Here is a 5,964-nt window from a genome sequence, read left to right as displayed (position 1 = left end):
GATTATACATGGTGTAAAAATTTTAACATTTGACTGTGTTATCAAGCATGCGACAAATTTGTGATTGCCAATAACAACGATTCATCATCGAGAGACGCTATACTAGAGTTAAAGGACAATAACGACAAAGAAGAGTTGTGCGAAAAAAGTCGGGAAAAATAAAGTTTCTAGGACGGCTCTGATGAAGCTTTCCAGAGCATCTGACACTCTCGTTAGACCGTCAAGAATTGTTCTGCGCGCGTCGCCTCCAAGACTATGTCGCGCGTTCTGGGTTATTGGTATTTAAATTTCTTCCATTTCGCAGGAATGGCGGTTGTAGGTTAATTACACACTTACGCGACCGTGTGGGACGTAGTAATTATATTGTCGCCGTGAGCGCGAGCGACTTTGAATGGCGGAGATAATAATGGGGCCCGTGCCTCGATGTCTCGCGAGCGAAACAAATTGCACGCGTATTTTTAAAGGGCATATACGAAACAATGAATTTAAAGTGACATTTTGATTGTGAACGATTTGACTAATTGCTTAATTAATTTCACATGAGATCATCGTTCGCGACTTTTACGAGGGATTCAGTAGTATAGCTAAGTCACGGGTCAGACATGCAGAGGGCTTGGTTAAAAAGGATTAAAACCATTTTCGCTGCCAACGTTGCATTATGATAGTCGCTCTGGATATAAAGTTGTCAAGATTTCTCTCTGGCACAAGTCTTCTTTTGTGCGTATTTCCTAATAAAGAAACGCGACAATATTAAAGCAGAGAAAACTGTACTTGTGTTACCTTTCCAGAATTGAAATTTAATTCAACAAAAGTTTTTGACAAGTGTTTTATTTGTATTATATATGTATAATCAAATTAGATTTACATAAGTAATACAAATTTTTGTAAAATTGTAAAATTATTGTAATTTGAATAATTATATAATATAATACTTTTACTATCAAATTTCTTTCTCTATTTTCGATAAAGTTGACTATTGCATTTAGCTATTATATTAAATTATATAAAAGCAAATATATTTTTTAAATAATATAAAAATTGAATAATCTTCGTAACTAAATTGTTTTTACTATTTTTACTATTTAATTTATACTATTTATTTATTGCTTACATTTTTTTCGTCAAAAATTTCTGTAAATTTTTTTTCAAAAAATGTTTAAAAGGATATATTATATGGAATGTCTAATCACAACGCTAAAAACCTTCTTTTTCTTACGTTTATTTCAACAATGAAAATATTTGCGAGGAAATCGATTGTGTTCATTTCATGAAACGATATTTCGTCAGTGTTGCGCGAAAACATGCATTACGAGATTAAAACAAACGACCGGAACAGATAAAAATGTATACACTTGCGCACTCTTTATTTCGGTCGAAAAACAAATTGCGCGTAGTGATATTCCCCGCAAACAATGAAGAAGAAAAAAATAATAGACATCCGCTGTACTCGGCTTGACACAGTTTGAGAGGATTTTTCCGTAGTGTCTTATGACAAATGTTTTTGCAAAATTTTGCTAGCTGAACCGAGAAGATGGGTCAGGTATGGGTCGATATTTGTTGGAAACGCGGAGAGACGCATCCTTACATATTGTCCTGTGTTATCGTCGAAGTTTCCTAGCATTTTCGATTCTATTCCGCACGTATGCATCTGCTTCGTATATCGGGTGAACAAACGGAAATTCAAGAAAAATTTAACACAACTCGGAAACGTTCGCGTATTTGAAATCAATTAAATATTTATAAAAAAAAGATTATTGATATTTACGTAAAAAAAATATACTTATTAAAAAAATTTGCACATTTATTTGAAAAAATGTCTTATATTTAATAATGTATTTTATAACTTAAAATATTATTTATTTAAATAAAAAATATTTTTGGTTTAAAGAAAATTAACTTAAAGATATAATTTCTTCTGCAATTATATAAAAATATGAATTAACCAAAAAAATTTCTTTATATATAATTTTAGTTATATCTTAAATTTTAAGAATAAATATATATAATTCACATAATATCGACTGATATATAGAATAGATTAAGTATCGCAATAATCTAAAATGAGAGATAATATATAAAGAGATAATATATAGATTTATGTCTCTTTTGTTAGCATCTTATATCGATTTTTTTTTCTGTTAAATCACTAACGAGATACTATTAAGACTGTTAAAGAATCCATTTAATACTAGAAATTATTTATTTTGAATATTAAAAGTAATGAATAATAGTAATGAATAATGCTTTTAATATATAAAATAAATAATTAATTATTTATTATCTTCCAATATTAAATTTCTGTAAAGAGAAAAATAAAACAAGCTTTTTTTCTATAGTAAACACGCGTTTGGCTGTTGCAATGTTGTCCATTCTATACCAATAGTAATATCAGAAAAATAATAGTAGAAAATTTTTGCTTTTAATGATACTTCGATTATATGTTAAAGAATGATTTTGCGATTGAAGGAATTGTTTCGAATAAAATTTTTACAAATTTTTCCTTGTATTCCGACAATTATTTCTTGGAATTTCATCTATGCTATGCATACCAACGATATGCCCAATCTACATGCTTTGCCTGAACGAATCTGACATTTCTATCTGACCACCCGGTACTAGCACAACGGACGAAACTCGGGAGTCACAATCGGGACATATTTTCCAATGCGAGACGGCCCGGGGATGTCGGTGTACATTCGACGAAAACTTTTGCAACTCGAGCGTGAGCGATCTTTCTGTCTTGCAGCGTTTTCCAAAGTACCGCGAGCTATCAGGTAAACACATCCGTTGGATCGACCTACTTGGACAGGATTTAGGGGTTTACTGCGATCCATCAATATGGTGGACATTGTCTGATGGATAAAATACTAACGAGAAACAAGGGAAAGAGACGCGTGAGCAACGATTCATCTTACGTGTAGATGACTTAAGGGCCCATGCCGTCTTGATCTAACAATATAATTATTCTCGCGGGACTAATACATCGTCGACAAGTCAACAATAACGACATATCGATTAGATCGATGAGTGATTTTAAAAGAATTATGGCAAGCTTGAAGATAAATGGCATTGTATGTGATTTTTATCATTTTTATCAGCAAAAACAACTCGACGATAAATGTATCGGTCCTCGATTCTTCTCGATACACTGCATTCGCGATTTATACAGATTATTAATATATAGATATCCTATGTTGGTTAATACTTCGAATCCGGAGACCGTTTAACATCACGGTGGGATTTGCAATGTACCCCCACTGGACTCAAAGTGTTAATTATACTGAACGACACGGACTAATGGGAGCTATTATCTCGAGGATATCGCAAGCGAGCATTAAATTAGCGTTAATGATAATCAACTGTCATAATTGATATATGATCTATTTTCCCTCTTTCTAAGGCTGCGGTATAATTTTCATTCTCATTGATTCTCTGCGAGTCTAAATGATAGTAGTAGAATTACCAATCTATTTGCAGTATTAATTAATTAAGAAGCTTCTTGAAAAAGAAAGATCGACGAAAGATATCGAGACAATTACGATTATACATCTTTTATTTGATAAAAGTGAATTTTGATGCTTAATATTCATATGCAAAGCAAATTTAGTTTTTAATTCTATATCTGCGCTCTGATTCGGTCGAATTGTCGAACTATAAAGGCATTGAAACTGAAAATAATATCACAACTAATAATCGTCAATTTAATAATAAAGCTCATAAATATCTTAAAACACAGCAAAAAATTTATTATTAAAAATATCACAAATGATAACGATGAATTGAAACATTCGGAAAAAGTTGAGAGTTTCAGGTTCAAATTCTGATTGAAATGATATTTCTCGCAATAAGTTCTTTATAGTGTTTTAAGATGCTTATTAGCATCATTATTGAATTGACAATCAATATAATTTGTATATTTTTAGCTTCAATTTATAATTTCAAGTCTGGCAAACTGAATCAATGCAGTTCAAAGAACTGAAAAATATATTCGTAAATTTACATACGAATATTATTAAGCTCGGCTTTGATCGAATATAGAATTCTTCCTCTGATTTATTCAATCTAATTTCCGCTTATAATTGTTATACATCCTTATTTTTTACAATGTTATTAGATACATTTCACAAAGTAATAAACGCGCAAACTGTATATTTTAAACGAACTCAGTTTTCGCAACGCAATGGAAAAATCGCAGACTCGGGTCGAAAGCACTCGACGGCTCCTCGAATTTCTGACCAGACGAAATCGCCGTTCACCATCTCCCGATTCGTGTTGTATCGTCCTTACGAATCGACGCTTTCTGCCGAACAGACACACGATGCTTTCTCAGCATTGAGTCGCGCGCTTTTTCACCTTTCGATTGACATCTATACCTATCTCTCTACCACTCGGTTCAGGGAACCACCTTTACGAGGTACCTTCGCGCAACATCTTCTTGTTTAGTCACCATTTGTTTTATTTTGGCAGCTGAATTTCTCGCACTGCCACCTATCCTCTTTTCGCTTCCGTCATGCCATTCCATCTTTCACTTACTTAATCGATCCAATTTTTTCGTTTCGTTAAATATTGAATTACAATAATATAAATCAAGGACTAATGTGTTCTGGATTTACATAAATGAAGCTTTATTTATTCTTACGAGATTCAATTATAAAAATATATTATTAGAATAATATTAGATTATCAAAAACTTTTTATTATTTTGCTCGTATTTTCGAAACTTGTTATATGTATATTCGAGTTACATTAAAATAAAGCATAAATAAAGTCAGTAAAGCAGGAAATATCACAGTATTCTTTCAACAAAATAGTTGTTTTATCTATAATGTTTCTCATTCATTTTATAAATGGATATACGTGTATGGAAAACTCTGAATAATAATTGTATTTATACAATAACTGTTTTAATATAATTCTCTCTCTTTCTTTTTCGTATTTCACATCTCTTAATGGAAGACAGCAAAAAACATTGTTTTCCATTTCCGAAAAAAAAAGAAAAAAACAGATATAAATACATAAAATGTCTTTTTCCAAAAACTTTCGCATAACTTTCTTTTTGATAAAAATATTTAAAATTAAATATTCGATGTGATCAATAAATTTGCAATACAAAAGTTTCATGATTCTGTATTCTCCATTAATCACTTCGTCGATATCGATCGACGATCCATAAAATGTTTTTCTCAGATGGATCAACGATTCTAAGAATGCGCTCATTAAGAATTTCTTTCGCTTTCAGATCGAAGGATTGTTCAATAATTTTTCCGCGCTTCTCCGCGCTTGCTAATGTTCTCGCTGGAGGAATAAATCTGAGAGCGCAACTCCTTCCTACCCCAATAGGTACGCACCACCACGTTCCTTCATCTCTCCGCGCTCTCATCTGCGTTCTAGACTTCTAGCGTTATACAACAACGGACAGACAGACAGGCACCGACGAAGAACAACCCTCTCGCATCACCGTAACCCTCTCTTCCTCCTCCGGTCTTCTCCCTCGATGCGCGGCTGCGCAGAGGAGGCGGCGCGAGGCGTCGGCGTCGACGTCGTTGTCGGCGTCGGCGTCATGCCGGGGGCGTCGCACCATCGTCGTCGGCAGCGAGCGTCTCGACCGAGCATCGCTTCGTCTCGCCAGGCTAGTATCAAGCCGGGAGCCGTCGAGAGGGTCGATCCATCTCCGGGAAACGGTTTACTGATCGCGATTAACAGCCACGACAAGAAACAGTGAATGGGATTTTACGTTCGCGCGCGTTGTTCCGACGTGTACGTTTGATTTCGCTGAAGCTTCCGGGTGGCGAGAGAAAGAGCGAACGCGCACGAGAGAGAGAGAGAGAGAGAGAGAGAGAGAGAGAGAGAGAGAGAGAGAGAGAGAAGAAGAGGCGCGCGCGCGCGACGCGACGACGAACGAGAGGTGCGTACGACGTACGTACGGTAACGACCGACGAGAGTAAGTAGTACGTTGTTCGTTCG

This window comes from Atta cephalotes (genome assembly GCF_000143395.1).
Source record: "Atta cephalotes unplaced genomic scaffold scaffold00016, whole genome shotgun sequence".
In the NCBI taxonomy this organism is placed as follows: domain Eukaryota; kingdom Metazoa; phylum Arthropoda; class Insecta; order Hymenoptera; family Formicidae; genus Atta; species Atta cephalotes.
This window is presented reverse-complemented; position numbering follows the sequence as displayed.